This window comes from Ranitomeya imitator, chromosome 2, assembly GCF_032444005.1.
Source record: "Ranitomeya imitator isolate aRanImi1 chromosome 2, aRanImi1.pri, whole genome shotgun sequence".
Taxonomy (NCBI): Eukaryota; Metazoa; Chordata; class Amphibia; order Anura; family Dendrobatidae; genus Ranitomeya; species Ranitomeya imitator.
In genome coordinates this window covers 108,097,799-108,110,748 of record NC_091283.1, presented here as the reverse complement: position 1 = coordinate 108,110,748, position 12,950 = coordinate 108,097,799, and positions in this window count along the sequence as shown.

Sequence of the window (12,950 nt, the reverse complement as noted above, 5' to 3'; positions counted from 1 at the left end):
TGCTGGAGTATAGTACCAGCGGGTATTTACTTTGAAATGACATTCTTGAAGAGACATAGATAACGTGGAATCATATGTGGAAGACAGAGCGTCCTCCCAATCTTCTCTGGTAAAGGTAGACTGCAGTTCCCTTTCCCACTTGCGTATATAGGGGTGTTTAGGCATTTCCCAATCATGATTAAACCAGTCAAATATATTTGTGACTCCAAAAGACTCCGTGTTCCGTGTTACTTACTAAGTTTAAGGATGCTTCGGAGAATTTAGGACCCTTCTGGAGAAACTTCATGACTTGTTCTTTTAACATTACAAATTGTAAAAACGTCGATGACGGCAGTCTAAACTTCTCTTTTAGGTTGCTAAATTTTATGAAAGAGCTACCGTCATAGACGTCTCCCAATCTCGTAATTCCCCTTTCTTCCCATAGAGTTGGAAGTGTAATATTGTTACATGTAGAAATAGTGGAGAGAGGAATTTTAACCAAGATAGATTTTTTGGATGTTCCCTTTCTTGATCTGGACAATTTTTCCCAAGCATGTATGGTGGCCTGGAATATTGGGTGAGTCACTGAGTTGAGTTGATGACCAGTTAGTGTTTTTATAATTAAATCTTTGGAGTGGTTGTTTTTATTTAGAAGGGTTTCCATATCTAACCACGCTGGGGGTTTTGATACTGTTAGCCAGAATCTGCTTTGTTTTATCAAGGATGTATCATAATGGGCAGCTATATTGGGAATCCCCAAGCCCCCATATGCTCTTTTTTTGTAAGTGATACTTGAGGGTGTCCTGGGTTTTTTATTATTCCAAATAAATTTATTAATGATGGTTTGGAGAGATGTAAGGTATGATACCGAAATGGGAAGAGGAATGGTGCTCAGAATGTATAGAATCTTAGGTAGCGTAAAGATTTTTATTGTAAGGACTTTGCCCCACCAGGAGAGGAATTTATGCCCAAAGGTGGTAGTGTCATTATTGATAGTTTTAATTAAGTAATTAATATTATTTGTTACTATGTTGTTTAGATTTTTAGTGATCTTAATCCCTAAATAGGTAAGTTCTTTATTAGCCGAGGTAATGGGGGAAGAAGCTTTAATTTTTTTAATTTGCTCTTCATCTACATTTAAGGGTAGGATTTTTGATTTTGTTGCGTTAATTTTGAAATGGGAGACATTTGAAAAAGAATCCAATATCTTGTGAAGTTCTGACATGGAGTTGATAGGGTCTGTTAGGGTGAGAATGATGTCATCAGCAAACATACTTAGTTTGTATTGGCGAGAGGGGGTTTCCAATCCCTTGATGTTATTATTTTCTCTGACCATTTGTGCAAGGGGCTCCATGGCTAAGATAAAAAGGAGTGGGGATAAGGGACATCTCTGCCTTGTACCATTTGTTATAGCAAAGGAGGGAGATACATGATTGTTAGCAACGATTTTTGCTCTAGGGTTGGAGTAGAGTGCCATAATTGTAGTAATAAAGGAATTATCAAACCTAAATTTGATCAGGGTCTGTCGTAGGAAGCCCCACTCCAGACGGTCAAAAGCTTTTTCTGCGTCTAGAGAGACAATCAGGGTGCTTTGTTTTGTTTGATTAGCTATTTTGATGGCGTTGATGATTCTCCTGGTACCGTCTGAAGCGTGGCGACCCACGACAAACCCGATCTGGTCATTATTTATTAAGGTGGGAAGTATCATATTAAGCCTATTAGCTAGAATTTTGGCATATATTTTGATGTCGCAATTGATTAAGGAAATGGGTCTAAAATTGGCAATGTCTTCAGGGTTGTCTTTGAGCTTGGGAATTAAAACAATAGAAGCTTCGAGCATTTCAGTAGGGAAGGTACCCGAGGATGAGGCCATGTTAAATGATTGCAAGAGATGGGGGGAGAGAGTTTTGTAGAAAGTTCTATAATAATCGTTGCCAAAGCCATCGGGACCTGGGGATTTTGATGGCTTTAGTTGCTTAATACAATCCTCTATCTCCTCTAAATCAAAGGGAGCTGATAGGATTGACTTGTCTTCGGTTGTTATTTTTGGGAGGTTGATTGAAGAAAGGAATGAGGTTATGGCATCTTTGTGGAGTTGGGAGGGTTTTTTGGGGGGGTCGATGTTATATAGCTTCTCGTAGAATTTTGCAAATTCATTTACTATGTCTTGGGGGTGGGATAGTGTTGTTCCTTTTAAATTTTTTATTTTGTCAATTCTGTTATGGAGCCTTCTTTTTTTAATGCGATTGCACATAAATTTAGTGGGCTTGTTTAAAGATGTATACAATTTATATTTAGAGTTTTTGACTGCTGCTTCATAAGGGGAGAATAATAGTAATTTTAGGTCTTGTGTCAGTTTCGATATTTCAGACTGTAACGTAGAAGAAGGGGAGGGGAGTGCAATTTGTTCATTAATTTTATTTTTTAGAAGAGTTTGGATTCTTTCTGTTTCTGCCCTTTTTTCTTTCTTTTTTTCTGGAAGAAATCTGGATCAGCAAACCTCTAATCACTGCCTTGTGGGCACACCATCTAATGATGGGGTTAGTGGAGTCAGAACAATTTTCTTTAAAGTACAGTTTAATCGAGGATTCTATTGAGGATTTATGTATGGTGTTGTTGATTATATTAGAGTTTCATTTCCACAGAGTTTTGTTGTTTATTGGGGGTCCCAGAACGAGCTCTCCAACCACTGGGGAATGATCTGAAATTGTTCTGTCTTTTATATAAATTTTTGTAAACCTCGCCAAAGTAAAGACGTCGGTGATGATTAGGTCTATTCTGGACGCTGATTGATGAGTCTCTGAGAAGAAGGAGTATTCAATGGAAGAGGCGTTGATACATCGAAATGTATCGTAGAGCTCATTCTGGAACAGCCAAGGGTTGAGATCTCCTGTTTGTGGTCTCTTTTTGGAAGAAGAGTCAAGGAGGTGGTCTGGGGTGGAGTTAAAGTCTCCCAGTATAATGGGTATACCTTTTTTGTTTTGGTCGAATTTTTTAATGAATTTATTTAGAAATGTGTTTTGTTTTTTATTAGGAGCATAGATGTTGGCGATTGTGCAGGTTATGTTGTTAATACGGCAAATTAAGATGTGGTATCTGCCATTATTGTCCTTGACTTCTTCAATAAATTCAAATGGGATCGAGTTTTTTATTATTGTCATTACACCCACTTTCTTTTTTGAATTGTTAGATTGGTATATATGTGGGAAATCTTTGTGTTCAAATTTTGGGTGGTCTTCATTTTTAAATTTGGTCTCTTGGACACATATTATGTCTGTTTTAGAGTTTTCAAGTTCTCTCCATAGGGAAAATCTTTTCCTAGGACTGTTGAGTCCTTTAATATTGTATGTCATGATTTTAAGGTTCATGTTTATAGTGTCTTGTGTAGAAAGAGTTGGGGAAAGTGGAAGTTAAAGTAGAAATAAAAGTCTCACTGGTCAATACTAGAACGTACCTCTATTGATCAAGAATTAAGGTGTATGTGGTACACCTATAAACGAATTAAATATTTACAATTCAAAAATGGGGTGTATAGAATACACCAACAATTGAGAAGTTTGTTTAATACAAAGAACCCACTCACAGTGGGATATATCTTCTTCCTGGGGGTATGAACTAAACGGGAACTGAGGAAGAAGAAAATTAACCTCTTGTATAGGTAAGCAAACCATATGTAATAACAGCTTATGATGAATGAATTATCTAAACCAAAAGTTCAAAGACAAGATCATGACCATGTCCTATGTATTTTCAACGGTAACCTCTATGTGAGGGGTTGTCTTTTAATGAGGCAATACATTTTTGGCCTTCTTCAGGTGTGAAGATTGGAATGGTTTTTCCATTTGAAAAAACTGAGTTTGAGAGGGAATCCCCATCTATATGGGATATTTTTGTCTCTGAGTGTGGAGGTAATAGCGTTAAACGTTTTCCTGGAATCCAGTGTCTCCTTGGACAGGTCCGCAAATATTTTGAGGTTGTTATAAGGCTCTGGAAAGGTTTTTTCATTTTTTAAGTATTGCAATATTCTTTCCTTGGTGTTGTAGAAATGAATTCTGAGAATTACATCTCTGGGGATATCTGGTGCAATTTTTTGGGGTTTTGGGAGTCTGTGGATTCTATCTATGATTAGATCTGAGTCTGATAGAGTAGGAATAGCTTTTTTAAAGATGGATTTTACATGGTTTAAGAGGTTGTCTGTGTGGATATGTTCCGGAATACCTCGGATTTTTACGTTATTCCTGCGATTACGGTCTTCTATGTCAGCCAATTTGATTTTTAGCCTTTTGACCTCTGAAGATAGATCATGGATAATATTGGAGGATTTTGTAGTAGTTTTTTCTACTGCATCAATTCTTGTTTCGTGATCAGAGATTTTTATGTTAAGTTGTTCAAGAGTGGTTTCAAACCGTTTGGCTTGGATGTCGAAGCTTTTTAACATATTTTCGCTTATTTTGTTAGCTAGATTAAGCATATATGCCTCAGTACTAGTGTTGTTGCTGAGGGAGGAGATTTGATTAGGGTTTGTGGCCAATAAGTTCGGTGGGGTTGTATCTTGGTCATTGTCTAACTTGAGTTTATTTTTTAGTGGACTTGTGTTAGGGGAAGAGTCACTAAAGCTGGAGTAATCTTCTTCCCCTTGTTCTGTTCCTTGAGATGGTGTGGAGATTTTTTGTCTCTCCTCCTCTCGTTCTTTTCTTTTGTTGGACTGAGATGAGTCCATACTTTCAGGTTGACCCTCTATCTGAGGTAATTTTGGAGGATTCAATTTTTTTATTTTTTGAGGGGTATTATAGGTTTTTCTCTCATCTCTTATGGGGGATCAGGATTTTTAAGGGCTCAAAGTGTTAACCTTGTCCCCTGGAGAGTAGCAGTGGTAATGTATTCTTTCCTCTCCTTGCGTTTTGGTTTGCTTAGAGAGTTGGGGAATGTTCGATTTAGGAATGGTTCCCTCTTTTTTCCCCATGGTGATGATGCTATACAGAGTATCTTCGTCAACAATAACTATCAAATATGCTTACAGAACTTACACAGATATTTAAACCTGTTGAGAAAAAGCAGAGTACTGATAGTAATTTATGACAATTAGATCTTATCAAATCCTGTCAGGAGGGAAGAAAAGAAAAGAAAATATATTGCAGCAAATATAAACAAGAATTTAAGCAAGTGTATTCAGTAGTAATCTACCTCTCCAGAGGTTAGGGTCAGGAGCCTGTAGAGAGAGTACAGTAGATGTAAAATAATTCTCTAGTCTGAGAAGACTGTGGAGGAAGGGGAACCACAAGGCACAGCAAGCTCTGAAAAACGTTGCTGTAGTATAAACTTGTGGCCTGATGCCAAAGGCCTTGCCAATGTCTGTTTATAGTGCTCCTGTATCAGGGGTGAGAGGGTGTTTGTTTTCCCACAGCCCCAATGGGGGGGATTTAGCAATTTATTTGTTGGAATGCAGACTGTGGAAAGAGGGGTAGCACAAGGCACAGCAAGCCCTGATAAACACCGCTGTAGTATAAACGGGTGACCTGATACCAAAGGCCTTGCTACGGACTGTTTATAGTGCTCCTATATCAGGGGAGAGAGGGTATTTGTTTTCCCAAAGCCCCAGGGAGGTTTAGTATAGCAAATGTCCAGTTCCTTTGTTGGAAGACTGTGAGAAGGGGAGGTACCACAGGGCACAGCAAGCCCTGAAAAACGCTGCTGTAGTTTAAACGTATGGCCTGCTACCAAAGGCCTTGCCAGTGCTGTTTATAGTGCTCCTGTATCAGGGGTGAGAGAGTACTTGTTATTCCACAGCCCCAGTGTGATTTAGTACAGCAGATGACCTGCAGATCCTTTGTTAGAAGGAGTACCACAGGGCACAGCAAGCCCTGAGAAACAATGCTATAGTATAGCAACTATCTTGGGTTAGTACCCTGATAAGGTGAAGTTAGCAAAAATAAGTAAGCTGAAGCTGAAGGGAGATGGGGACCATAAGGCCCAGCTTACCCTGAGAAGTATTGTTAATGTGACATAAAGTATGCAAATAACATGCCTCCTTTGGCAGATTTAACAGCCCACAGCCCCAGGGAGGTATGATAAGTTAATGGAGCCACAAGTGTGGACTCTGAGACCGGGTATATTAAGCGGGGTACAGCTGGAGTATTAATGGCACCTCAGTGTGGTCGAGCGTACCTGAGTTGACTGGAAGGCAGGAAGGCGGGAAAACGTGAAGGAAACCGATATTCCTCTGGTAGCAGGGGGGGGGGGGGGGTGTGGGAAATCACTGCAAGGCCTCACCGCAGCGTTGATGTTCGGTGTCCGGAGTGTCCTCTCTGCTGGTGGTCCTGCTGGTGGTCCGGAGGGGAATCCTGATCTTGTATTCGGGTGCAGCGATGGCGTCCCTGTTCACCGCAGCGTCGATGTCAAGAGCTGCAGCCGTCTCCTTGTGTTCCTGCAGTGGCGAAGGCTTCCGGGTCTGTGCTACGGGCAGGAGTGTGTTCCGGGGTTGAAGACACTGTTGTTGATGGCGGCAACGGCTGTCCTCACACGCCATTGCCTGGTGAGGGAAGATTTTGCAGGGGGAGCAGGTTTAGGCGCCTTGAAGGCTTTAGCGAAGATTTCCAGGAAAGCCCCAAGGTCTAAGAGGATCGAATCCTTGCTTCCCAGAGAGGGTTCATCCAATTCAATGCATCTCCTGCTAGGTAGGACAAGATAAATCCTACCTTGAACCTATCAGAAGAAAATTCGGAAAGATTTGCTTCGATATACATCAGACTACGCTCCAGGAACTCCATGCACTTCTCTGGATCCCCATAGTATCTTGGCGGAAGGAGTTTTCTCTACTGGTAATGTAATCATACAACTCTCTAGAGATTATGAGTGGACCACCTGGAGTAGGTGTAGGCAGATCCTTACAAGGCCAATCACTCAACCGACCAACGAAACCTTCCGGGGGCTGATACGGGCTAGAAGAGAGTTCATTTCGCTCCAAGAGCAGCGGCTCATGGGACTCAGTGGGGACCATGGCCTGTGCAATCTGTAACGCTCACGCCGAGGCTGGTTGGCGCGGGTGCCTGGGGGTGTGGCCCCACTGGACCACAGACCGAACTTCCCTGGAAGGGGCGTAACTAAGTAGCTTCCTAGGTGTTTGCTGGAGCCTCTGATGGTGAGGTCAGACTTGTGCAATAGGAAGCTACCAGGTACCACTCCAGGGTGGAGTCGGACTGTGGATGCTGATCCCACTGGGGACAAGACAAGGGCAGGCAGGCACGGCTGTGACACTGGCTGACAGACAGGTATGGCGGAGGCCCTGACGGGCGGACTGGCTTGACGGAGATACAGGCAGGCAGACGGGCACTGCTGGCACTCAGGCAGACAGGCGGGCACGGCTGGCACTGGCAGACAGGACTGATACTCTGGTAGGAACTGGTATTCAGATGGATGTATGGAAACAGGTAAGAACCTGTTCAGACTGGAGAATATAAAGAAACAGGTAGAGACCAGTATGGAAGTTGCAGAGTGAAGATAGAGCAAGAGTAGAAGAAAAGCTGAATCACAGGAGGCGGAGTAAGAGTAGGAGGTGGAGCTAAGAGCAGAAGCGCTAGAGTCGGAGCCAAGAGCGGACACGCTGGAGGCGGAGCCAAGAGCGGACATGCTGGAGGCGGAGCCAAGAGCAGACACGCTGGAGGCGGAGCCAAGAGTGGACACGCTGGAGGCGGAGTCAAGAGCGGACACGCTGGAGGCGGAGCCAAGAGCAGACACGCTGGAGGTGGAGCCAAGAGCGGGAAGCGCAGGAGGTAACGCCAGGAGCTAAAGACGTAGAACCGCAAGGAGCGGAGCCAGGTAAAACCAGAAGGAGCGGAGCCAGGTAGAACTGCAAGGAGCAGAGCCGCAGAGCGAGAACAGGGCAGAGCCGCAGAGCAAAGCCACAGAGTGCAGAGCAAGGTCAGAGTGCAGAGCTGAGAGCAAAGCCACAGAGTGTAAAGCAAGGTCAGAGTGCAGAGTCAGTTACAGAGAGCAGAGCTGAGAGAAAAGCTGAGAGACACAGAACCACAGGTTGTGGTAGAACTGAGCAGAGAGGAGCAGAACCACAGACAGTGGCGAACAGAGCAGAAAGATAAGGCGGAGGTACACACAGCAGAGTGGGAAATGACAAATGACAAAGGAGAAACAGACCAGAGTTCAGACAGGAACGGACACGGATACACAAACAGAACACAGATGAAGGCCTGCAGTATTGCAGCCAACAGAGACAGGAAACAGACACGACCTGGCAGCTCAGTAGCAAATGCTAACTGAGGGGAATAGTTTGCACAGGCATCCTCCAATGGGTGAGGATGCCTTAAGTATCAGAGGCCTCAAAGCTATTGGCCTGGAACACCCAAGGGAGGTGCACACAGTCTCAATAAGAATCCGGAGTGGCTGGCGCCACCCCCCTATGCACACAGCCAGGAAGTGTACACAGAGCAAGCCGCCATGAAGCACATGGCATGGAACCGGCAGCAGACAGACCTCACAGCATGGCACTGGGTGAGTGAGTTGATGTAACAGGCGGGTGTGGAATGGAAGGCCATGCAGTGATGCCGGCAGGGTTGTTACAGCACACCTGTGAAGTGAAAACCATTCCTGGTGACTACCTCTTGAAGCCCATCAAGAGAATGCCAAGAGTGTGCAAAGCAGTCATCAAAGCAAAATGTGGCTACTTTGAAGAACCTAGAATATAAGACATAGCAAAAAAGTGTGAAACAACTGAAATTAAGTATATAATTCCACATGTGTTAATTCATAGTTTTGATGCCTTCAGTGTGAATGTACAATTTTCATAGCCATGAAAATACAGAAAAATCTCTAAATAAGAAGGTGAGTCCAAACTTTGGTTCTGTACTGTGTGTGTATATATATATATATATATATATATATATATATATATATATATATATACTAGCTGAAGAGCCCGGCGTTGCCTGGGCATAGTAAATATCTGTGGTTAGTTATAGCACGTCACTTCTCTTATTTTCCCATCACGCCTCTCATTTTCCCAATCACATCTTTAATTTTCCCCCTCACATCTCTCATTTTCTCCCTCACACCTCTCATTTTCTCCCTCAGTCCTCTCATTCCCGCCTAACACTTGTCTTTTCGACCTCACATCTGTCATTTTCCGATCACTACACTATTTTCCCTCACTCCTCTCATTTTGCACTCACACCTTTTCATTTTCACCTCACACCTCTCATTTTCACCTCAGTATATACATGTTTGTCATCTCCCTTATATATAGTATACACCTGTATGTCATCTCCTGTATATAGTATATACCTGTATGTCATCTCCCCTGTATATAGTATATACCTGCTGTGTGTCATCTCCCCTGTATATAGTATATACCTGTATGTCATCTCCTCCTATATATAGCATATACCTGTATGTCATCTCCTCCTATATATAGTATATACCTGTATGTCATCTCCTCCTATATATAGTATATACCTGTATGCCATCTCCTTCTATATATAGTATATACCTGTATGTCATCTCCTCCTGTATATAGTATATACCGGTGTGTCATCTCCCCTGTATATAGTATATATCTGTGTGTCATCTCCTCCTGTATATAGTATATACCTGTATGTCATCTTCTATATATAGCATATACCTGTATGTCATCTCCTCCTGTATATAGTATATACCTGTAGGTAATCTGCTCCTGTATATAGTATATACCTGTGTGTCATCTCCTCCTGTATATAGTATATACCTGTATGTCATCTCCTCCTGTATATAGTATTTACCTGTATGTCATCTCCTCCTTTATATAGTATATACCTGTGTGTCATCTCTCCTGTATATAGTATATATCTGTGTGTCATCTCCCCTGTATATAGTATATACCTGTGTGATCTCCTGTATTAGACCTCGTTAACACGTTATTTGCTCAGTATTTTTACCTCAGTATTTGTAAGCTAAATTGGCAGCCTGATAAATCCCCAGCCAATAGGAAGCCCTCCCCCTGGCAGTATATATTAGCTCACACATACACATAATAGACAGGTCATGTGACTGACAGCTGCCGTATTTCCTATATGGTACATTTGTTGCTCTTGTAGTTTGTCTGCTTATTAATCAGATTTTTATTTTTGAAGGCTAATACCAGACTTGTGTGTGTTTTAGGGCGAGTTTCGTTTGTCAAGTTGTGTGTGTTGAGTTGTGTGTGGCGACATGCATGTAGCGACTTTTGTGAGATGAGTTTTGTGTGGCAACATGCGTGTAGCAACTTTTTGTGTGTCGAGTTGCATGTGACAGGTTAGTGTAGCAAGTTGTGTGCAGCAAGTTTTGCGCATGGCGAGTTTTGCGCGTGGTGAGTTTTATGTCTGGTGCCTTTTGAGTATGTGCAAGTTTTGTGCGAGGCAACTTTTGCATGTGTTGCAAATTTTGTGCATGTGGCAATTTTTCTGCATGTGCAAGTTTTGCGTGTGGCGAGTTTTCCATGAGGTGAGTTTTGCACTTGTGGCGAGTTTTGCGTGAGCCTATTTTTTGCATGTGGCGAGTTTTGCGCGTGGTGAGTTTTGAGCGGCGACTTTTGTGTTTCGACTTTTATGTGGCGAGGTTGGTGTATGTGTGGTGAAATGTGTGCTGAGGGTGGTATATGTGTTCAAGCACATGGTAGTGTGTGGCGCATTTTGTGTGTGTGTTCATATCCCCGTGTGTGGTGAGTATCCCATGTCGGGGTCCCACCTTAGCAACTGTACGGTATATACTCTTTGGCGCCATCGCTCTCACTCTTTAAGTCCCCCTTGTTCACATCTGGCAGCTGTCAATTTGCCTCCTACACTTTTCCTTTCACTTTTCCCCATTATGTAGATAGGGGCAAAATTGTTTGGTGAATTGGAACGCGCGGGGTTAAAATTTTGCCTCACAATATAGCCTATGACGCTCTCGGGGTCCAGACGTGTGACTGTGCAAAATTTTGTGGCTGTAGCTGCGACGGTGCAGATGCCAATCCCGGACATACACACACACACACACACATACACACATTCAGCTTTGTATAGTAGATATATATATATATATATATATATATATATATATATATATATATATATATATATATATATATATATATATATATATATATATATATATATTAGTACGGAAGGAATTCAGACCCCTTTAAAAATTTTCACTCTTTGTTTCATTGCAGCCATTTGGTGAATTAAAAAACAAATTCATTTTTTTTTTCATTAATGTACACTCTGCACCCCATCTTTTGACTGAAAAAAACTTAAATGTAGAACATTTTGCAAATTTATTAAAAAAGAAAAACTGAAATATCTCATGGTTATAAGTATTCAGACTCTTTGCTCAGTATTGAGTAGAAGCACCCTTTTGAGCTAGTACAGCCATGAGTCTTCTTGGGAATGATGCAAAATGTTTTTCACACCTGGATTTGGGGATCCTCTGCCATACTTCTTTGCAGATCCTCTCCAGTTTCGTCAGGTTGGATGGTGAACGTTGGTGGACAGCAATTTTCAGGTCTCTCCAGAGATGCTCAATTGGGTTCAGGTCAGGGCTCTGGCTGGATACAGCCTACATAATGGAGGATGTTTGGCACATGGTCTGTGTCTGGGGAGGGAAACGCCCCACTGTGTGTGGCTCCAGACCGAGCCTGAGTGCTGGACATTGCCCCAGCCTTTGCCCATAGCCTTGGCAGAGCAGAGCCCTGCTATGTACATTGATGCTTTGTTTTTGCCTGCTCTGAAGGCTGTTTACCTTTTGTTGGTGCTTCTGGGTTTATGAAGCAATAAACCTACATGAACGTTTAAAGAAACATGCCCCCTGTTTTTCTCCTGTCACACCTGAGTGAGTACGATCCCTAAAATATATATACTGTATATTTGTCTTCTTGTGTTTTTCTGTTTGCAATATATTTTGTATATAGTATACAGTATATTAAAACAAAAATGCAAGTAACACCAAGCACAGGGCTAAGTGCCTTACATAACTATATGTAGCCAGCACTCAAATATCACTTTAAATTCCTTTTGCTAAATCTTTTATAGAAGGTTAAAAATAGGAGTGTCAAGATGAATTTCTTCAAAACTCTAAGGATGACTTAAAGTTCATCTCAAAGCAAAACAAAGAAAATGTTTTGTGTAAGTTGAGGATGTAGGATAACCTCACAGCATTTTTTTCTATCCTCTTTGTTGGTTCCTATGAATACCGTTTATTTAATTCAGAAAAGCTCAGGCAACATCCTTGATAGAGAACTTCCTAATAGCCTAAGCTGGATTTCGTAAGGATAGAGCTTAACATCAGAAGCCTGAAATAAATAATAGAAAAGACAAGAAGAAGCTCTACCAGGGGCCACATTGATAATATCAAGGATTTTGACAATTTTGAGCATGATAAACTTTAGGAAGCACTGAGTGAGGCAGAGGTGCAAATGCACCTAATTAGGTTAATCAGGTTATTTTACGTCAATCAAGAAGCTACAGCGTGAGCCTGGTATGGCGATATCACAAGATTCAAAATAAAAAAGGAAGGACACCAGGATGCATCCTCTCTTCTTTTCAGCCTGCATGAGGAAGTAATCATGAGGAAGCTGGACTTGAATGGTTCAATCAGCAGAAGAACCATCAGCAATTTAAGATTTGCAGATGATACAACCTTGCTAAAAAAATGAGAACAACTTGTAGATGCGGATTATGGAGTTGAAATGAAATGAGAACATGAGCTTTTACCTGAACATCAAGAAGACCAAAATCATGACAACCATCGAAGAAGTCAATTTAAAGTTCAAGAATCAAGAAACAGAAGTGGTCATCAGCTTTGTATTCTTGGGTCCCTCATTAATCACAATGGTTGCACAACAGCAGAGATCAAGTGTCGAATAGTATTTAGGCAAGCAGCCATTATGAGTATGGACCAAATATGGAAGTTACTGTATATGAAAGGACATTGACACGATTGCACCCCTCAAAGAAAGAATAGAGTGAAAA